This window comes from Triturus cristatus, chromosome 5_1 (genome assembly GCF_964204655.1).
Source record: "Triturus cristatus chromosome 5_1, aTriCri1.1, whole genome shotgun sequence".
Classification (NCBI taxonomy): Eukaryota; Metazoa; Chordata; class Amphibia; order Caudata; family Salamandridae; genus Triturus; species Triturus cristatus.
The window spans coordinates 924,592,847-924,615,002 of record NC_140587.1 but is presented as its reverse complement, the minus strand read 5'-3'; the positions used below and the strand labels follow the sequence as shown (position 1 = coordinate 924,615,002).

The window sequence follows — 22,156 nt, the reverse complement described above, 5'->3', positions numbered from 1 at the left end:
ACAGTTAACAAAGAGACACAAGAAAAAGCATCTTTTTTTTAACACAGAAACTTGGCCTGTACAGGGATCGAACCTGTGACCTTGGCGTTATTAGCACCACGCTCTAACCAACTGAGCTAACAGGCCGCTGTTTGTGCTGGGCTGGGGGACAAGCATATGAAGAATTGCCAATGTCAGTGAACCCCAGATAGTTTGAAAGCTTATTTTCAGCTGTTTACCCATAAGGTATATTTATATATTATCGACATGAAGAAACAAATATCACAAAAAAATCAATACAAATGAGATTTTCATTCTTAGTGTTAAAACTTAGAACCATTAATGTATGTTCTATGTGGTTTAGCAATAAATAACAGTTCATCATCTATATTAAATTAATTCATCTACTCATTCTATCAGCTCCTGCTCAAAGGAAATATAGAGATAAACATCAGACAGAAGAAAATGCTTGTAATAAATGAGAGATTTAGTTACTTAGTGTTAGAACTTACAACCATTAATGGATGTTCAAGGCACTTTAACATTAATATATAATTCCACATCTATATCAAATTGATTCAACTAATGATTCTAGCAGCTCTTGCTCCAAAGAGATATACAGTTATCAAAGAGACACAAGAAAAAGCATCTTTTTTTTAACACAGAAACTTGGCCTGTACAGGGATCGAACCTGTGACCTTGGCGTTATTAGCACCACGCTCTAACCAACTGAGCTAACAGGCCGCTGTTCGTGCTGGGCTGGGGGACAAGCATATGAAGAATTGCCAATGTCAGTGAACCCCAGATAGTTTGAAAGCTTATTTTCAGCTGTTTACCCATAAGGTATATGTATATATTATCGACATGAAGAAACAAATATCACAAAAAAATCAATACAAATGAGATTTTCATTCTTAGTGTTAAAACTTAGAACCATTAATGTATTTTCTATGTGGTTTAGCAATAAATAACAGTTTATCATCTATATTAAATTAATTCATCTACTCATTCTATCAGCTTCTGCTCAAAGGAAATATAGAGATAAACATCAGACAGAAGAAAATGCTTGTAATAAATGAGAGATTTAGTTACTTAGTGTTAGAACTTACAACCATTAATGGATGTTCAAGGCACTTTAACATTAATATATAATTCCACATCTATATCAAATTGATTCAACTAATGATTCTAGCAGCTCTTGCTCCAAAGAGATATACAGATAACAAAGAAACAGAAGAAAAAGCATCTTTTATTTAACACAGAAACTTGGCCTGTACAGGGATCGAACCTGTGACCTTGGCGTTATTAGCACCACGCTCTAACCAACTGAGCTAACAGGCCGCTGTTCGTGCTGGGCTGGGGGACAAGCATATGAAGAAGTGGTAATGTCAGTGAACCCCAGATAGTTTGAAAGCTTATTTTCAGCTGTTTACCCATAAGGTATATTTATATATTATCGACATGAAGAAACAAATATCACAAAAAAATCAATACAAATGAGATTTTCATTCTTAGTGTTAAAACTTAGAACCATTAATGTATTTTCCATGTGGTTTAGTAATAAATAACAGTTCATCATCTATATTAAATTAATTCATCTACTCATTCTATCAGCTTCTGCTCAAAGGAAATATAGATTTAAACAAGATACAGAAGAAAATGCATTTATTTCAACATTAAAGCAGCGTTAAGTGTTTGCTTGGAGAGTGGTAGAAAGTATGTTCTTGGCATTTTTAACTTCATGTTCTAACAGAATCAGATAATAGGCTTACTATTTTTATAGCATACTAGTGAAGAAATAACAGATGATGAAGTGCTACTGATTGTTAACCAGAGATAGATGGAAATCTTATATTCAGCTGTTTACATTCATGGTGTCTTTAAGCATTATCAAAAAATCAAAACTAGACTTTCCTAAATTACTTGTAATAAATGGGAGATTAATTACTTAGTGTTAGAACTTTGAACCATTAATGGATGTTCAAGGCACTTTAACATTAATATATAATTCCACATCTATATCACATTGATTCAACTAATCATTCTAGCAGCTCTTGCTCCAAAGAGATATACAGATAACAAAGAGACACAAGAAAAAGCATCTTTTATTGAACACAGAAACTTGGCCTGTACAGGGATCGAACCTGTGACCTTGGCGTTATTAGCACCACGCTCTAACCAACTGTGCTAACAGGCCGTTGTTCGTGCTGGGCTGGGGGACAAGCATATGAAGAATTGCTAATGTCAGTGAACCGCAGATAGTTTGAAAGCTTATTTTCAGCTGTTTACCCATAAGGTATATTTATATATTATCGACATGAAGAAACAAATATCACAAAAAAATCAATACAAATGAGATTTTCATTCTTAGTGTTAAAACTTAGAACCATTAATGTATGTTCTATGTGGTTTAGCAATAAATAACAGTTCATCATCTATATTAAATTAATTCATCTACTCATTCTATCAGCTCCTGCTCAAAGGAAATATAGAGATAAACATCAGACAGAAGAAAATGCTTGTAATAAATGAGAGATTTAGTTACTTAGTGTTAGAACTTACAACCATTAATGGATGTTCAAGGCACTTTAACATTAATATATAATTCCACATCTATATCAAATTGATTCAACTAATGATTCTAGCAGCTCTTGCTCCAAAGAGATATACAGTTAACAAAGAGACACAAGAAAAAGCATCTTTTTTTTAACACAGAAACTTGGCCTGTACAGGGATCGAACCTGTGACCTTGGCGTTATTAGCACCACGCTCTAACCAACTGAGCTAACAGGCCGCCGTTCGTGCTGGGCTGGGGGACAAGCATATGAAGAATTGCTAATGTCAGTGAACCCCAGATAGTTTGAAAGCTTATTTTCAGCTGTTTACCCATAAGGTATATTTATATATTATCGACATGAAGAAACAAATATCACAAAAAAATCAATACAAATGAGATTTTCATTCTTAGTGTTAAAACTTAGAACCATTAATGTATGTTCTATGTGGTTTAGCAATAAATAACAGTTCATCATCTATATTAAATTAATTCATCTACTCATTCTATCAGCTCCTGCTCAAAGGAAATATAGAGATAAACATCAGACAGAAGAAAATGCTTGTAATAAATGAGAGATTTAGTTACTTAGTGTTAGAACTTACAACCATTAATGGATGTTCAAGGCACTTTAACATTAATATATAATTCCACATCTATATCAAATTGATTCAACTAATGATTCTAGCAGCTCTTGCTCCAAAGAGATATACAGATAACAAAGAGACAGAAGAAAAAGCATCTTTTATTTAACACAGAAACTTGGCCTGTACAGGGATCGAACCTGTGACCTTGGCGTTATTAGCACCACGCTCTAACCAACTGAGCTAACAGGCCGCCGCTCGTGCTGGGCTGGGGGACAAGCATATGAAGAATTGCCAATGTCAGTGAACCCCAGATAGTTTGAAAGCTTATTTTCAGCTGTTTACCCATAAGGTATATTTATATATTATCGACATGAAGAAACAAATATCACAAAAAAATCAATACAAATGAGATTTTCAATCTTAGTGTTAAAACTTAGAACCATTAATGTATTTTCCATGTGGTTTAGCAATAAATAACAGTTCATAATCTATATTAAATTAATTCATCTACTCATTCTATCAGCTTCTGCTCAAAGGAAATATAGATTTAAATAAGATACAGAAGAAAATGCATCTATTTCAACATTAAAGCAGCGTTAAGTGTTTGCTTGGAGAGTGGTAGAAAGTATGTTCTTGGCATTTTTAACTTCATGTTCTAACAGAATCAGATAATAGGCTTACTATATTTATAGCATACTACTGAAGAAATAACAGATGATGAAGTGCTACTGATTGTTAACCCGAGATAGATGGAAATCTTATATTCAGCTGTTTACATTCATGGTGTCTTTAAGCATTATCAAAAAATCAAAACTAGACTTTCCTAAATTACTTGTAATAAATGGGAGATTAATTACTTAGTGTTAGAACTTTGAACCATTAATGGGTGTTCAAGGCACTTTAACATTAATATATAATTCCAAATCTATATCAAATTGATTCAACTAATGATTCTAGCAGCTCTTGCTCCAAAGAGATATACAGATAACAAAGAGACAGAAGAAAAAGCATCTTTTATTTAAAACAGAAACTTGGCCTGTACAGGGATCGAACCTGTGACCTTGGCGTTATTAGCACCACGCTCTAACCAACTGAGCTAACAGGCCGCTGTTCGTGCTGGGCTGGGGGACAAGCATATGAAGAATTGCGAATGTCAGTGAACCCCAGATAGTTTGAAAGCTTATTTTCAGCTGTTTACCCATAAGGTATATTTATATATTATCGACATGAAGAAACAAATATCACAAAAAAATCAATACAAATGAGATTTTCAATCTTAGTGTTAAAACTTAGAACCATTAATGTATTTTCCATGTGGTTTAGCAATAAATAACAGTTCATCATCTATATTAAATTAATTCATCTACTCATTCTATCAGCTCCTGCTCAAAGGAAATATAGAGATAAACATCAGACAGAAGAAAATGCTTGTAATAAATGAGAGATTTAGTTACTTAGTGTTAGAACTCACAACCATTAATGGATGTTCAAGGCACTTTAACATTAATATATAATTCCACATCTATATCAAATTGATTCAACTACTAGCAGCTCTTGCTCCAAAGAGATATACAGTTAACAAAGAGACACAAGAAAAAGCATCTTTTTTTTAACACAGAAACTTGGCCTGTACAGGGATCGAACCTGTGACCTTGGCGTTATTAGCACCACGCTCTAACCAACTGAGCTAACAGGCTGCCGTTCGTTCTGTGCTGGGGGACAAGCATATGCAGAACTGCTAATGTCAGTGAACCCCAGATAGTTTGAAAGCTTATTTTCAGCTGTTTACCCATAAGGTATATTTATATATTATCGACATGAAGAAACAAATATCACAAAAAAATCAATACAAATGAGATTTTCATTCTTAGTGTTAAAACTTAGAACCATTAATGTATGTTCTATGTGGTTTAGCAATAAATAACAGTTCATCATCTATATTAAATTAATTCATCTACTCATTCTATCAGCTCCTGCTCAAAGGAAATATAGAGATAAACATCAGACAGAAGAAAATGCTTGTAATAAATGAGAGATTTAGTTACTTAGTGTTAGAACTTACAACCATTAATGGATGTTCAAGGCACTTTAACATTAATATATAATTCCACATCTATATCAAATTGATTCAACTAATGATTCTAGCAGCTCTTGCTCCAAAGAGATATACAGATAACAAAGAGACAGAAGAAAAAGCTTCTTTTATTTAACACAGAAACTTGGCCTGTACAGGGATCGAACCTGTGACCTTGGCGTTATTAGCACCACGCTCTAACCATCTGAGCTAACAGGCCGCCGCTCGTGCTGGGCTGGGGGACAAGCATATGAAGAATTGCCAATGTCAGTGAACCCCAGATAGTTTGAAAGCTTATTTTCAGCTGTTTACCCATAAGGTATATTTATATATTATCGACATGAAGAAACAAATATCACAAAAAAATCAATACAAATGAGATTTTCAATCTTAGTGTTAAAACTTAGAACCATTAATGTATTTTCCATGTGGTTTAGCAATAAATAACAGTTCATAATCTATATTAAATTAATTCATCTACTCATTCTATCAGCTTCTGCTCAAAGGAAATATAGATTTAAACAAGATACAGAAGAAAATGCATCTATTTCAACATTAAAGCAGCGTTAAGTGTTTGCTTGGAGAGTGGTAGAAAGTATGTTCTTGCCATTTTTAACTTCATGTTCTAACAGAATCAGATAATAGGCTTACTATATTTATAGCATACTACTGAAGAAATAACAGATGATGAAGTGCTACTGATTGTTAACCCGAGATAGATGGAAATCTTATATTCAGCTGTTTACATTCATGGTGTCTTTAAGCATTATCAAAAAATCAAAACTAGACTTTCCTAAATTACTTGTAATAAATGGGAGATTAATTACTTAGTGTTAGAACTTTGAACCATTAATGGGTGTTCAAGGCACTTTAACATTAATATATAATTCCACATCTATATCAAATTGATTCAACTAATGATTCTAGCAGCTCTTGCTCCAAAGAGATATACAGATAACAAAGAGACACAAGAAAAAGCATCTTTTATTTAACACAGAAACTTGGCCAGTACAGGGATCGAACCTGTGACCTTGGCGTTATTAGCACCACGCTCTAACCAACTGAGCTAACAGGCCGCTGTTTGTGCTGGGCTGGGGGACAAGCATATGAAGAATTGCTAATGTCAGTGAACCCCAGATAGTTTGAAAGCCTATTTTCAGCTGTTTACCCATAAGGTATATTTATATATTATCGACATGAAGAAACAAATATCACAAAAAAATCAATACAAATGAGATTTTCATTCTTAGTGTTAAAACTTAGAACCATTAATGTATGTTCTATGTGGTTTAGCAATAAATAACAGTTCATCATCTATATTAAATTAATTCATCTACTCATTCTATCAGCTCCTGCTCAAAGGAAATATAGAGATAAACATCAGACAGAAGAAAATGCTTGTAATAAATGAGAGATTTAGTTACTTAGTGTTAGAACTTACAACCATTAATGGATGTTCAAGGCACTTTAACATTAATATATAATTCCACATCTATATCAAATTGATTCAACTAATGATTCTAGCAGCTCTTGCTCCAAAGAGATATACAGTTAACAAAGAGACACAAGAAAAAGCATCTTTTTTTTAACACAGAAACTTGGCCTGTACAGGGATCGAACCTGTGACCTTGGCGTTATTAGCACCACGCTCTAACCAACTGAGCTAACAGGCCGCCGTTCGTGCTGGGCTGGGGGACAAGCATATGAAGAATTGCTAATGTCAGTGAACCCCAGATAGTTTGAAAGCTTATTTTCAGCTGTTTACCCATAAGGTATATTTATATATTATCGACATGAAGAAACAAATATCACAAAAAAATCAATACAAATGAGATTTTCATTCTTAGTGTTAAAACTTAGAACCATTAATGTATGTTCTATGTGGTTTAGCAATAAATAACAGTTCATCATCTATATTAAATTAATTCATCTACTCATTCTATCAGCTCCTGCTCAAAGGAAATATAGAGATAAACATCAGACAGAAGAAAATGCTTGTAATAAATGAGAGATTTAGTTACTTAGTGTTAGAACTTACAACCATTAATGGATGTTCAAGGCACTTTAACATTAATATATAATTCCACATCTATATCAAATTGATTCAACTACTAGCAGCTCTTGCTCCAAAGAGATATACAGTTAACAAAGAGACACAAGAAAAAGCATCTTTTTTTTAACACAGAAACTTGGCCTGTACAGGGATGGAACCTGTGACCTTGGCGTTATTAGCACCACGCTCTAACCAACTGAGCTAACAGGCCGCCGTTCGTGCTGGGCTGGGGGACAAGCATATGCAGAACTGCTAATGTCAGTGAACTCCAGATAGATTGAAAGCTTATTTTCAGCTGTTTACCCATAAGGTATATTTATATATTATCGACATGAAGAAACAAATATCACAAAAAAATCAATACAAATGAGATTTTCATTCTTAGTGTTAAAACTTAGAACCATTAATGTATGTTCTATGTGGTTTAGCAATAAATAACAGTTCATCATCTATATTAAATTAATTCATCTACTCATTCTATCAGCTCCTGCTCAAAGGAAATATAGAGATAAACATCAGACAGAAGAAAATGCTTGTAATAAATGAGAGATTTAGTTACTTAGTGTTAGAACTTACAACCATTAATGGATGTTCAAGGCAGTTTAACATTAATATATAATTCCACATCTATATCAAATTGATTCAACTAATGATTCTAGCAGCTCTTGCTCCAAAGAGATATACAGATAACAAAGAGACAGAAGAAAAAGCATCTTTTATTTAACACAGAAACTTGGCCTGTACAGGGATCGAACCTGTGACCTTGGCGTTATTAGCACCACGCTCTAACCAACTGAGCTAACAGGCCGCCGCTCGTGCTGGGCTGGGGGACAAGCATATGAAGAATTGCTAATGTCAGTGAACCCCAGATAGTTTGAAAGCTTATTTTCAGCTGTTTACCCATAAGGTATATTTATATATTATCGACATGAAGAAACAAATATCACAAAAAAATCAATACAAATGAGATTTTCAATCTTAGTGTTAAAACTTAGAACCATTAATGTATTTTCCATGTGGTTTAGCAATAAATAACAGTTCATAATCTATATTAAATTAATTCATCTACTCATTCTATCAGCTTCTGCTCAAAGGAAATATAGATTTAAACAAGATACAGAAGAAAATGCATCTATTTCAACATTAAAGCAGCGTTAAGTGTTTGCTTGGAGAGTGGTAGAAAGTATGTTCTTGGCATTTTTAACTTCATGTTCTAACAGAATCAGATAATAGGCTTACTATATTTATAGCATACTACTGAAGAAATAACAGATGATGAAGTGCTACTGATTGTTAACCCGAGATAGATGGAAATCTTATATTCAGCTGTTTACATTCATGGTGTCTTTAAGCATTATCAAAAAATCAAAACTAGACTTTCCTAAATTACTTGTAATAAATGGGAGATTAATTACTTAGTGTTAGAACATTGAACCATTAATGGATGTTCAAGGCACTTTAACATTAATATATAATTCCACATCTATATCAAATTGATTCAACTAATGATTCTAGCAGCTCTTGCTCCAAAGAGATATACAGATAACAAAGAGACAGAAGAAAAAGCATCTTTTATTTAACACAGAAACTTGGCATGTACAGGGATCGAACCTGTGACCTTGGCGTTATTAGCACCACGCTCTAACCAACTGTGCTAACAGGCCGCCGTTCGTGCTGGGCTGGGGGACAAGCATATGAAGAATTGCTAATGTCAGTGAACCCCAGATAGTTTGAAAGCTTATTTTCAGCTGTTTACCCATAAGGTATATTTATATATTATCGACATGAAGAAACAAATATCACAAAAAAATCAATACAAATGAGATTTTCATTCTTAGTGTTAAAACTTAGAACCATTAATGTATGTTCTATGTGGTTTAGCAATAAATAACAGTTCATCATCTATATTAAATTAATTCATCTACTCATTCTATCAGCTCCTGCTCAAAGGAAATATAGAGCTAAACATCAGAAAGAAGAAAATGCTTGTAATAAATGAGAGATTTAGTTACTTAGTGTTAGAACTTACAACCATTAATGGATGTTCAAGGCACTTTAACATTAATATATAATTCCACATCTATATCAAATTGATTCAACTAATGATTCTAGCAGCTCTTGCTCCAAAGAGATATACAGTTAACAAAGAGACACAAGAAAAAGCATCTTTTTTTTAACACAGAAACTTGGCCTGTACAGGGATCGAACCTGTGAGCTTGGCGTTATTAGCACCACGCTCTAACCAACTGAGCTAACAGGCCGCTGTTTGTGTTAGGCTGGGGGACAAGCATATGAAGAATTGCTAATGTCAGTGAACCCCAGATAGTTTGAAAGCTTATTTTCAGCTGTTTACCCATAAGGTATATTTATATATTATCGACATGAAGAAACAAATATCACCAAAAAATCAATACAAATGAGATTTTCATTCTTAGTGTTAAAACTTAGAACCATTAATGTATGTTCTATATGGTTTAGCAATAAATAACAGTTCATCATCTATATTAAATTAATTCATCTACTCATTCTATCAGCTCCTGCTCAAAGGAAATATAGAGATAAACATCAGACAGAAGAAAATGCTTGTAATAAATGAGAGATTTAGTTCCTTAGTGTTAGAACTTACAACCATTAATGGATGTTCAAGGCACTTTAACATTAATATATAATTCCACATCTATATCAAATTGATTCAACTAATGATTCTAGCAGCTCTTGCTCCAAAGAGATATACAGTTAACAAAGAGACACAAGAAAAAGCATCTTTTATTTAACACAGAAACTTGGCCTGTACAGGGATCGAACCTGTGACCTTGGCGTTATTAGCACCACGCTCTAACCAACTGAGCTAACAGGCCGCTGTTCGTGCTGGGCTGGGGGACAAGCATATGAAGAACTGCTAATGTCAGTGAACCCCAGATAGTTTGAAAGCTTATTTTCAGCTGTTTACCCATAAGGTATATTTATATATTATCGACATGAAGAAACAAATATCACAAAAAAATCAATACAAATGAGATTTTCATTCTTAGTGTTAAAACTTAGAACCATTAATGTATTTTCCATGTGGTTTAGCAATAAATAACAGTTCATCATCTATATTAAATTAATTCATCTACTCATTCTATCAGCTTCTGCTCAAAGGAAATATAGATTTAAACAAGATACAGAAGAAAATGCATTTATTTCAACATTAAAGCAGCGTTAAGTGTTTGCTTGGAGAGTGGTAGAAAGTATGTTCTTGGCATTTTTAACTTCATGTTCTAACAGAATCAGATAATAGGCTTACTATATTTATAGCATACTACTGAAGAAATAACAGATGATGAAGTGCTACTGATTGTTAACCAGAGATAGATGGAAATCTTATATTCAGCTGTTTACATTCATGGTGTCTTTAAGCATTATCAAAAAATCAAAACTAGACTTTCCTAAATTACTTGTAATAAATGGGAGATTAATTACTTAGTGTTAGAACTTTGAACCATTAATGGATGTTCAAGGCACTTTAACATTAATATATAATTCCACATCTATATCACATTGATTCAACTAATCATTCTAGCAGCTCTTGCTCCAAAGAGATATACAGATAACAAAGAGACACAAGAAAAAGCATCTTTTATTGAACACAGAAACTTGGCCTGTACAGGGATCGAACCTGTGACCTTGGCGTTATTAGCACCACGCTCTAACCAACTGAGCTAACAGGCCGCCGTTCGTGCTGGGCTGGGGGACAAGCATATGAAGAATTGCTAATGTCAGTGAACCCCAGATAGTTTGAAAGCTTATTTTCAGCTGTTTACCCATAAGGTATATTTATATATTATCGACATGAAGAAACAAATATCACAAAAAAATCAATACAAATGAGATTTTCAATCTTAGTGTTAAAACTTAGAACCATTAATGTATTTTCCATGTGGTTTAGCAATAAATAACAGTTCATCATCTATATTAAATTAATTCATCTACTCATTCTATCAGCTCCTGCTCAAAGGAAATATAGAGATAAACATCAGACAGAAGAAAATGCTTGTAATAAATGAGAGATTTAGTTACTTAGTGTTAGAACTTACAACCATTAATGGATGTTCAAGGCACTTTAACATTAATATATAATTCCACATCTATATCAAATTGATTCAACTACTAGCAGCTCTTGCTCCAAAGAGATATACAGTTAACAAAGAGACACAAGAAAAAGCATCTTTTTTTTAACACAGAAACTTGGCCTGTACAGGGATCGAACCTGTGACCTTGGCGTTATTAGCACCACGCTCTAACCAACTGAGCTAACAGGCCGCCGTTCGTGCTGTGCTGGGGGACAAGCATATGCAGAACTGCTAATGTCAGTGAACCCCAGATAGATTGAAAGCTTATTTTCAGCTGTTTACCCATAAGGTATATTTATATATTATCGACATGAAGAAACAAATATCACAAAAAAATCAATACAAATGAGATTTTCATTCTTAGTGTTAAAACTTAGAACCATTAATGTATGTTCTATGTGGTTTAGCAATAAATAACAGTTCATCATCTATATTAAATTAATTCATCTACTCATTCTATCAGCTCCTGCTCAAAGGAAATATAGAGATAAACATCAGACAGAAGAAAATGCTTGTAATAAATGAGAGATTTAGTTACTTAGTGTTAGAACTTACAACCATTAATGGATGTTCAAGGCACTTTAACATTAATATATAATTCCACATCTATATCAAATTGATTCAACTAATGATTCTAGCAGCTCTTGCTCCAAAGAGATATACAGTTAACAAAGAGACACAAGAAAAAGCATCTTTTTTTTAACACAGAAACTTGGCCTGTACAGGGATCGAACCTGTGAGCTTGGCGTTATTAGCACCACGCTCTAACCAACTGAGCTAACAGGCCGCTGTTTGTGCTGGGCTGGGGGACAAGCATATGAAGAATTGCTAATGTCAGTGAACCCCAGATAGTTTGAAAGCTTATTTTCAGCTGTTTACCCATAAGGTATATTTATATATTATCGACATGAAGAAACAAATATCACCAAAAAATCAATACAAATGAGATTTTCATTCTTAGTGTTAAAACTTAGAACCATTAATGTATGTTCTATATGGTTTAGCAATAAATAACAGTTCATCATCTATATTAAATTAATTCATCTACTCATTCTATCAGCTCCTGCTCAAAGGAAATATAGAGATAAACATCAGACAGAAGAAAATGCTTGTAATAAATGAGAGATTTAGTTACTTAGTGTTAGAACTTACAACCATTAATGGATGTTCAAGGCACTTTAACATTAATATATAATTCCACATCTATATCAAATTGATTCAACTAATGATTCTAGCAGCTCTTGCTCCAAAGAGATATACAGTTAACAAAGAGACACAAGAAAAAGCATCTTTTATTTAACACAGAAACTTGGCCTGTACAGGGATCGAACCTGTGACCTTGGCGTTATTAGCACCACGCTCTAACCAACTGAGCTAACAGGCCGCCGTTCGTGCTGGGCTGGGGGACAAGCATATGAAGAACTGCTAATGTCAGTGAACCCCAGATAGTTTGAAAGCTTATTTTCAGCTGTTTACCCATAAGGTATATTTATATATTATCGACATGAAGAAACAAATATCACAAAAAAATCAATACAAATGAGATTTTCATTCTTAGTGTTAAAACTTAGAACCATTAATGTATTTTCCATGTGGTTTAGCAATAAATAACAGTTCATCATCTATATTAAATTAATTCATCTACTCATTCTATCAGCTTCTGCTCAAAGGAAATATAGATTTAAACAAGATACAGAAGAAAATGCATTTATTTCAACATTAAAGCAGCGTTAAGTGTTTGCTTGGAGAGTGGTAGAAAGTATGTTCTTGGCATTTTTAACTTCATGTTCTAACAGAATCAGATAATAGGCTTACTATATTTATAGCATACTACTGAAGAAATAACAGATGATGAAGTGCTACTGATTGTTAACCAGAGATAGATGGAAATCTTATATTCAGCTGTTTACATTCATGGTGTCTTTAAGCATTATCAAAAAATCAAAACTAGACTTTCCTAAATTACTTGTAATAAATGGGAGATTAATTACTTAGTGTTAGAACTTTGAACCATTAATGGATGTTCAAGGCACTTTAACATTAATATATAATTCCACATCTATATCACATTGATTCAACTAATCATTCTAGCAGCTCTTGCTCCAAAGAGATATACAGATAACAAAGAGACACAAGAAAAAGCATCTTTTATTGAACACAGAAACTTGGCCTGTACAGGGATCGAACCTGTGACCTTGGCGTTATTAGCACCACGCTCTAACCAACTGAGCTAACAGGCCGCCGTTCGTGCTGGGCTGGGGGACAAGCATATGAAGAATTGCTAATGTCAGTGAACCCCAGATAGTTTGAAAGCTTATTTTCAGCTGTTTACCCATAAGGTATATTTATATATTATCGACATGAAGAAACAAATATCACAAAAAAATCAATACAAATGAGATTTTCATTCTTAGTGTTAAAACTTAGAACCATTAATGTATGTTCTATGTGGTTTAGCAATAAATAACAGTTCATCATCTATATTAAATTAATTCATCTACTTATTCTATCAGCTCCTGCTCAAAGGAAATATAGAGATAAACATCAGACAGAAGAAAATGCTTGGAATAAATGAGAGATTTAGTTACTTAGTGTTAGAACTTACAACCATTAATGGATGTTCAAGGCACTTTAACATTAATATATAATTCCACATCTATATCAAATTGATTCAACTAATGATTCTAGCAGCTCTTGCTCCAAAGAGATATACAGATAACAAAGAGACAGAAGAAAAAGCTTCTTTTATTTAACACAGAAACTTGGCCTGTACAGGGATCGAACCTGTGACCTTGGCGTTATTAGCACCACGCTCTAACCATCTGAGCTAACAGGCCGCCGCTCGTGCTGGGCTGGGGGACAAGCATATGAAGAATTGCCAATGTCAGTGAACCCCAGATAGTTTGAAAGCTTATTTTCAGCTGTTTACCCATAAGGTATATTTATATATTATCGACATGAAGAAACAAATATCACAAAAAAATCAATACAAATGAGATTTTCAATCTTAGTGTTAAAACTTAGAACCATTAATGTATTTTCCATGTGGTTTAGCAATAAATAACAGTTCATAATCTATATTAAATTAATTCATCTACTCATTCTATCAGCTTCTGCTCAAAGGAAATATAGATTTAAACAAGATACAGAAGAAAATGCATCTATTTCAACATTAAAGCAGCGTTAAGTGTTTGCTTGGAGAGTGGTAGAAAGTATGTTCTTGCCATTTTTAACTTCATGTTCTAACAGAATCAGATAATAGGCTTACTATATTTATAGCATACTACTGAAGAAATAACAGATGATGAAGTGCTACTGATTGTTAACCCGAGATAGATGGAAATCTTATATTCAGCTGTTTACATTCATGGTGTCTTTAAGCATTATCAAAAAATCAAAACTAGACTTTCCTAAATTACTTGTAATAAATGGGAGATTAATTACTTAGTGTTAGAACTTTGAACCATTAATGGGTGTTCAAGGCACTTTAACATTAATATATAATTCCACATCTATATCAAATTGATTCAACTAATGATTCTAGCAGCTCTTGCTCCAAAGAGATATACAGATAACAAAGAGACACAAGAAAAAGCATCTTTTATTTAACACAGAAACTTGGCCAGTACAGGGATCGAACCTGTGACCTTGGCGTTATTAGCACCACGCTCTAACCAACTGAGCTAACAGGCCGCTGTTTGTGCTGGGCTGGGGGACAAGCATATGAAGAATTGCTAATGTCAGTGAACCCCAGATAGTTTGAAAGCTTATTTTCAGCTGTTTACCCATAAGGTATATTTATATATTATCGACATGAAGAAACAAATATCACAAAAAAATCAATACAAATGAGATTTTCATTCTTAGTGTTAAAACTTAGAACCATTAATGTATGTTCTATGTGGTTTAGCAATAAATAACAGTTCATCATCTATATTAAATTAATTCATCTACTCATTCTATCAGCTCCTGCTCAAAGGAAATATAGAGATAAACATCAGACAGAAGAAAATGCTTGTAATAAATGAGAGATTTAGTTACTTAGTGTTAGAACTTACAACCATTAATGGATGTTCAAGGCACTTTAACATTAATATATAATTCCACATCTATATCAAATTGATTCAACTAATGATTCTAGCAGCTCTTGCTCCAAAGAGATATACAGTTAACAAAGAGAGACAAGAAAAAGCATCTTTTTTTTAACACAGAAACTTGGCCTGTACAGGGATCGAACCTGTGACCTTGGCGTTATTAGCACCACGCTCTAACCAACTGAGCTAACAGGCCACCGTTCGTGCTGGGCTGGGGGACAAGCATATGAAGAATTGCTAATGTCAGTGAACCCCAGATAGTTTGAAAGCTTATTTTCAGCTGTTTACCCATAAGGTATATTTATATATTATCGACATGAAGAAACAAATATCACAAAAAAATCAATACAAATGAGATTTTCATTCTTAGTGTTAAAACTTAGAACCATTAATGTATGTTCTATGTGGTTTAGCAATAAATAACAGTTCATCATCTATATTAAATTAATTCATCTACTCATTCTATCAGCTCCTGCTCAAAGGAAATATAGAGATAAACATCAGACAGAAGAAAATGCTTGTAATAAATGAGAGATTTAGTTACTTAGTGTTAGAACTTACAACCATTAATGGATGTTCAAGGCACTTTAACATTAATATATAATTCCACATCTATATCAAATTGATTCAACTACTAGCAGCTCTTGCTCCAAAGAGATATACAGTTAACAAAGAGACACAAGAAAAAGCATCTTTTTTTTAACACAGAAACTTGGCCTGTACAGGGATGGAACCTGTGACCTTGGCGTTATTAGCACCACGCTCTAACCAACTGAGCTAACAGGCCGCCATTCGTGCTGGGCTGGGGGACAAGCATATGCAGAACTGCTAATGTCAGTGAACCCCAGATAGATTGAAAGCTTATTTTCAGCTGTTTACCCATAAGGTATATTTATATATTATCGACATGAAGAAACAAATATCACAAAAAAATCAATACAAATGAGATTTTCATTCTTAGTGTTAAAACTTAGAACCATTAATGTATGTTCTATGTGGTTTAGCAATAAATAACAGTTCATCATCTATATTAAATTAATTCATCTACTCATTCTATCAGCTCCTGCTCAAAGGAAATATAGAGATAAACATCAGACAGAAGAAAATGCTTGTAATAAATGAGAGATTTAGTTACTTAGTGTTAGAACTTACAACCATTAATGGATGTTCAAGGCAGTTTAACATTAATATATAATTCCACATCTATATCAAATTGATTCAACTAATGATTCTAGCAGCTCTTGCTCCAAAGAGATATACAGATAACAAAGAGACAGAAGAAAAAGCATCTTTTATTTAACACAGAAACTTGGCCTGTACAGGGATCGAACCTGTGACCTTGGCGTTATTAGCACCACGCTCTAACCAACTGAGCTAACAGGCCGCCGCTCGTGCTGGGCTGGGGGACAAGCATATGAAGAATTGCTAATGTCAGTGAACCCCAGATAGTTTGAAAGCTTATTTTCAGCTGTTTACCCATAAGGTATATTTATATATTATCGACATGAAGAAACAAATATCACAAAAAAATCAATACAAATGAGATTTTCAATCTTAGTGTTAAAACTTAGAACCATTAATGTATTTTCCATGTGGTTTAGCAATAAATAACAGTTCATAATCTATATTAAATTAATTCATCTACTCATTCTATCAGCTTCTGCTCAAAGGAAATATAGATTTAAACAAGATACAGAAGAAAATGCATCTATTTCAACATTAAAGCAGCGTTAAGTGTTTGCTTGGAGAGTGGTAGAAAGTATGTTCTTGGCATTTTTAACTTCATGTTCTAACAGAATCAGATAATAGGCTTACTATATTTATAGCATACTACTGAAGAAATAACAGATGATGAAGTGCTACTGATTGTTAACCCGAGATAGATGGAAATCTTATATTCAGCTGTTTACATTCATGGTGTCTTTAAGCATTATCAAAAAATCAAAACTAGACTTTCCTAAATTACTTGTAATAAATGGGAGATTAATTACTTAGTGTTAGAACTTTGAACCATTAATGGATGTTCAAGGCACTTTAACATTAATATATAATTCCACATCTATATCAAATTGATTCAACTAATGATTCTAGCAGCTCTTGCTCCAAAGAGATATACAGATAACAAAGAGACAGAAGAAAAAGCATCTTTTATTTAACACAGAAACTTGGCATGTACAGGGATCGAACCTGTGACCTTGGCGTTATTAGCACCACGCTCTAACCAACTGTGCTAACAGGCCGCCGTTCGTGCTGGGCTGGGGGACAAGCATATGAAGAATTGCTAATGTCAGTGAACCCCAGATAGTTTGAAAGCTTATTTTCAGCTGTTTACCCATAAGGTATATTTATATATTATCGACATGAAGAAACAAATATCACAAAAAAATCAATACAAATGAGATTTTCATTCTTAGTGTTAAAACTTAGAACCATTAATGTATGTTCTATGTGGTTTAGCAATAAATAACAGTTCATCATCTATATTAAATTAATTCATCTACTCATTCTATCAGCTCCTGCTCAAAGGAAATATAGAGCTAAACATCAGAAAGAAGAAAATGCTTGTAATAAATGAGAGATTTAGTTACTTAGTGTTAGAACTTACAACCATTAATGGATGTTCAAGGCACTTTAACATTAATATATAATTCCACATCTATATCAAATTGATTCAACTAATGATTCTAGCAGCTCTTGCTCCAAAGAGATATACAGTTAACAAAGAGACACAAGAAAAAGCATCTTTTTTTTAACACAGAAACTTGGCCTGTACAGGGATCGAACCTGTGAGCTTGGCGTTATTAGCACCACGCTCTAACCAACTGAGCTAACAGGCCGCTGTTTGTGCTGGGCTGGGGGACAAGCATATGAAGAATTGCTAATGTCAGTGAACCCCAGATAGTTTGAAAGCTTATTTTCAGCTGTTTACCCATAAGGTATATTTATATATTATCGACATGAAGAAACAAATATCACCAAAAAATCAATACAAATGAGATTTTCATTCTTAGTGTTAAAACTTAGAACCATTAATGTATGTTCTATATGGTTTAGCAATAAATAACAGTTCATCATCTATATTAAATTAATTCATCTACTCATTCTATCAGCTCCTGCTCAAAGGAAATATAGAGATAAACATCAGACAGAAGAAAATGCTTGTAATAAATGAGAGATTTAGTTACTTAGTGTTAGAACTTACAACCATTAATGGATGTTCAAGGCACTTTAACATTAATATATAATTCCACATCTATATCAAATTGATTCAACTAATGATTCTAGCAGCTCTTGCTCCAAAGAGATATACAGTTAACAAAGAGACACAAGAAAAAGCATCTTTTATTTAACACAGAAACTTGGCCTGTACAGGGATCGAACCTGTGACCTTGGCGTTATTAGCACCACGCTCTAACCAACTGAGCTAACAGGCCGCTGTTCGTGCTGGGCTGGGGGACAAGCATATGAAGAACTGCTAATGTCAGTGAACCCCAGATAGTTTGAAAGCTTATTTTCAGCTGTTTACCCATAAGGTATATTTATATATTATCGACATGAAGAAACAAATATCACAAAAAAATCAATACAAATGAGATTTTCATTCTTAGTGTTAAAACTTAGAACCATTAATGTATTTTCCATGTGGTTTAGCAATAAATAACAGTTCATCATCTATATTAAATTAATTCATCTACTCATTCTATCAGCTTCTGCTCAAAGGAAATATAGATTTAAACAAGATACAGAAGAAAATGCATTTATTTCAACATTAAAGCAGCGTTAAGTGTTTGCTTGGAGAGTGGTAGAAAGTATGTTCTTGGCATTTTTAACTTCATGTTCTAACAGAATCAGATAATAGGCTTACTATATTTATAGCATACTACTGAAGAAATAACAGATGATGAAGTGCTACTGATTGTTAACCAGAGATAGATGGAAATCTTATATTCAGCTGTTTACATTCATGGTGTCTTTAAGCATTATCAAAAAATCAAAACTAGACTTTCCTAAATTACTTGTAATAAATGGGAGATTAATTACTTAGTGTTAGAACTTTGAACCATTAATGGATGTTCAAGGCACTTTAACATTAATATATAATTCCACATCTATATCACATTGATTCAACTAATCATTCTAGCAGCTCTTGCTCCAAAGAGATATACAGATAACAAAGAGACACAAGAAAAAGCATCTTTTATTGAACACAGAAACTTGGCCTGTACAGGGATCGAACCTGTGACCTTGGCGTTATTAGCACCACGCTCTAACCAACTGAGCTAACAGGCCGCCGTTCGTGCTGGGCTGGGGGACAAGCATATGAAGAATTGCTAATGTCAGTGAACCCCAGATAGTTTGAAAGCTTATTTTCAGCTGTTTACCCATAAGGTATATTTATATATTATCGACATGAAGAAACAAATATCACAAAAAAATCAATACAAATGAGATTTTCAATCTTAGTGTTAAAACTTAGAACCATTAATGTATTTTCCATGTGGTTTAGCAATAAATAACAGTTCATCATCTATATTAAATTAATTCATCTACTCATTCTATCAGCTCCTGCTCAAAGGAAATATAGAGATAAACATCAGACAGAAGAAAATGCTTGTAATAAATGAGAGATTTAGTTACTTAGTGTTAGAACTTACAACCATTAATGGATGTTCAAGGCACTTTAACATTAATATATAATTCCACATCTATATCACATTGATTCAACTAATCATTCTAGCAGCTCTTGCTCCAAAGAGATATACAGATAACAAAGAGACACAAGAAAAAGCATCTTTTATTGAACACAGAAACTTGGCCTGTACAGGGATCGAACCTGTGACCTTGGCGTTATTAGCACCACGCTCTAACCAACTGAGCTAACAGGCCGCCGTTCGTGCTGGGCTGGGGGACAAGCATATGAAGAATTGCTAATGTCAGTGAACCCCAGATAGTTTGAAAGCTTATTTTCAGCTGTTTACCCATAAGGTATATTTATATATTATCGACATGAAGAAACAAATATCACAAAAAAATCAATACAAATGAGATTTTCAATCTTAGTGTTAAAACTTAGAACCATTAATGTATTTTCCATGTGGTTTAGCAATAAATAACAGTTCATCATCTATATTAAATTAATTCATCTACTCATTCTATCAGCTCCTGCTCAAAGGAAATATAGAGATAAACATCAGACAGAAGAAAATGCTTGTAATAAATGAGAGATTTAGTTACTTAGTGTTAGAACTTACAACCATTAATGGATGTTCAAGGCACTTTAACATTAATATATAATTCCACATCTATATCAAATTGATTCAACTACTAGCAGCTCTTGCTCCAAAGAGATATACAGTTAACAAAGAGACACAAGAAAAAGCATCTTTTTTTTAACACAGAAACTTGGCCTGTACAGGGATCGAACCTGTGACCTTGGCGTTATTAGCACCACGCTCTAACCAACTGAGCTAACAGGCCGCCGTTCGTGCTGTGCTGGGGGACAAGCATATGCAGAACTGCTAATGTCAGTGAACCCCAGATAGATTGAAAGCTTATTTTCAGCTGTTTACCCATAAGGTATATTTATATATTATCGACATGAAGAAACAAATATCACAAAAAAATCAATACAAATGAGATTTTCATTCTTAGTGTTAAAACTTAGAACCATTAATGTATGTTCTATGTGGTTTAGCAATAAATAACAGTTCATCATCTATATTAAATTAATTCATCTACTCATTCTATCAGCTCCTGCTCAAAGGAAATATAGAGATAAACATCAGACAGAAGAAAATGCTTGTAATAAATGAGAGATTTAGTTACTTAGTGTTAGAACTTACAACCATTAATGGATGTTCAAGGCACTTTAACATTAATATATAATTCCACATCTATATCAAATTGATTCAACTAATGATTCTAGCAGCTCTTGCTCCAAAGAGATATACAGATAACAAAGAGACAGAAAAAAAAGCATCTTTTATTTAACACAGAAACTTGGCCTGTACAGGGATCGAACCTGTGACCTTGGTGTTATTAGCACCACGCTCTAACCAACTGAGCTAACAGGCCGCCGCTCGTGCTGGGCTGGGGGACAAGCATATGAAGAATTGCTAATGTCAGTGAACCCCAGATAGTTTGAAAGCTTATTTTCAGCTGTTTACCCATAAGGTATATTTATATATTATCGACATGAAGAAACAAATATCACAAAAAAACAATACAAATGAGATTTTCAATCTTAGTGTTAAAACTTAGAACCATTAATGTATTTTCCATGTGGTTTAGCAATAAATAACAGTTCATAATATATATTAAATTAATTCATCTTCTCATTCTATCAGCTTCTGCTCAAAGGAAATATAGATTTAAACAAGATACAGAAGAAAATGCATCTATTTCAACATTAAAGCAGCGTTAAGTGTTTGCTTGGAGAGTGGTAGAAAGTATGTTCTTGGCATTTTTAACTTCATGTTCTAACAGAATCAGATAATAGGCTTACTATATTTATAGCATACTACTGAAGAAATAACAGATGATGAAGTGCTACTGATTGTTAACCCGAGATAGATGGAAATCTTATATTCAGCTGTTTACATTCATGGTGTCTTTAAGCATTATCAAAAAATCAAAACTAGACTTTCCTAAATTACTTGTAATAAATGGGAGATTAATTACTTAGTGTTAGAACTTTGAA

General features: G+C 33.4%; 19 non-coding genes across 19 annotated transcripts; all 19 read right to left on the bottom strand.

Moving 5' to 3' along the window:
• Positions 1-52: 52 nt before the first annotated feature.
• On the bottom strand, positions 53-126 carry TRNAI-AAU (transfer RNA isoleucine (anticodon AAU)). The gene has a single exon. It is a non-coding gene; the product is annotated as a tRNA-Ile (tRNA).
• Positions 127-649: 523 nt separating this feature from the next.
• TRNAI-AAU (transfer RNA isoleucine (anticodon AAU)) lies at positions 650-723 on the bottom strand. The gene has a single exon. It is a non-coding gene; the product is annotated as a tRNA-Ile (tRNA).
• A 523-nt stretch (positions 724-1,246) lies between these two features.
• TRNAI-AAU (transfer RNA isoleucine (anticodon AAU)) lies at positions 1,247-1,320 on the bottom strand. The gene has a single exon. It is a non-coding gene; the product is annotated as a tRNA-Ile (tRNA).
• A 1,379-nt stretch (positions 1,321-2,699) lies between these two features.
• TRNAI-AAU (transfer RNA isoleucine (anticodon AAU)) lies at positions 2,700-2,773 on the bottom strand. Its single transcript has one exon. It is a non-coding gene; the product is annotated as a tRNA-Ile (tRNA).
• A 523-nt stretch (positions 2,774-3,296) lies between these two features.
• Positions 3,297-3,370, bottom strand: TRNAI-AAU (transfer RNA isoleucine (anticodon AAU)). The gene has a single exon. It is a non-coding gene; the product is annotated as a tRNA-Ile (tRNA).
• Positions 3,371-4,152: 782 nt separating this feature from the next.
• Positions 4,153-4,226, bottom strand: TRNAI-AAU (transfer RNA isoleucine (anticodon AAU)). The gene has a single exon. It is a non-coding gene; the product is annotated as a tRNA-Ile (tRNA).
• A 2,567-nt stretch (positions 4,227-6,793) lies between these two features.
• TRNAI-AAU (transfer RNA isoleucine (anticodon AAU)) lies at positions 6,794-6,867 on the bottom strand. Its single transcript has one exon. It is a non-coding gene; the product is annotated as a tRNA-Ile (tRNA).
• Positions 6,868-7,981: 1,114 nt separating this feature from the next.
• Positions 7,982-8,055, bottom strand: TRNAI-AAU (transfer RNA isoleucine (anticodon AAU)). Its single transcript has one exon. It is a non-coding gene; the product is annotated as a tRNA-Ile (tRNA).
• A 1,976-nt stretch (positions 8,056-10,031) lies between these two features.
• TRNAI-AAU (transfer RNA isoleucine (anticodon AAU)) lies at positions 10,032-10,105 on the bottom strand. Its single transcript has one exon. It is a non-coding gene; the product is annotated as a tRNA-Ile (tRNA).
• Positions 10,106-10,887: 782 nt separating this feature from the next.
• Positions 10,888-10,961, bottom strand: TRNAI-AAU (transfer RNA isoleucine (anticodon AAU)). Its single transcript has one exon. It is a non-coding gene; the product is annotated as a tRNA-Ile (tRNA).
• Positions 10,962-11,478: 517 nt separating this feature from the next.
• TRNAI-AAU (transfer RNA isoleucine (anticodon AAU)) lies at positions 11,479-11,552 on the bottom strand. Its single transcript has one exon. It is a non-coding gene; the product is annotated as a tRNA-Ile (tRNA).
• Positions 11,553-12,672: 1,120 nt separating this feature from the next.
• On the bottom strand, positions 12,673-12,746 carry TRNAI-AAU (transfer RNA isoleucine (anticodon AAU)). Its single transcript has one exon. It is a non-coding gene; the product is annotated as a tRNA-Ile (tRNA).
• A 782-nt stretch (positions 12,747-13,528) lies between these two features.
• Positions 13,529-13,602, bottom strand: TRNAI-AAU (transfer RNA isoleucine (anticodon AAU)). The gene has a single exon. It is a non-coding gene; the product is annotated as a tRNA-Ile (tRNA).
• Positions 13,603-15,578: 1,976 nt separating this feature from the next.
• TRNAI-AAU (transfer RNA isoleucine (anticodon AAU)) lies at positions 15,579-15,652 on the bottom strand. Its single transcript has one exon. It is a non-coding gene; the product is annotated as a tRNA-Ile (tRNA).
• Positions 15,653-16,766: 1,114 nt separating this feature from the next.
• Positions 16,767-16,840, bottom strand: TRNAI-AAU (transfer RNA isoleucine (anticodon AAU)). Its single transcript has one exon. It is a non-coding gene; the product is annotated as a tRNA-Ile (tRNA).
• A 1,976-nt stretch (positions 16,841-18,816) lies between these two features.
• On the bottom strand, positions 18,817-18,890 carry TRNAI-AAU (transfer RNA isoleucine (anticodon AAU)). The gene has a single exon. It is a non-coding gene; the product is annotated as a tRNA-Ile (tRNA).
• A 782-nt stretch (positions 18,891-19,672) lies between these two features.
• On the bottom strand, positions 19,673-19,746 carry TRNAI-AAU (transfer RNA isoleucine (anticodon AAU)). Its single transcript has one exon. It is a non-coding gene; the product is annotated as a tRNA-Ile (tRNA).
• A 523-nt stretch (positions 19,747-20,269) lies between these two features.
• Positions 20,270-20,343, bottom strand: TRNAI-AAU (transfer RNA isoleucine (anticodon AAU)). Its single transcript has one exon. It is a non-coding gene; the product is annotated as a tRNA-Ile (tRNA).
• A 517-nt stretch (positions 20,344-20,860) lies between these two features.
• TRNAI-AAU (transfer RNA isoleucine (anticodon AAU)) lies at positions 20,861-20,934 on the bottom strand. The gene has a single exon. It is a non-coding gene; the product is annotated as a tRNA-Ile (tRNA).
• Positions 20,935-22,156: the final 1,222 nt, after the last annotated feature.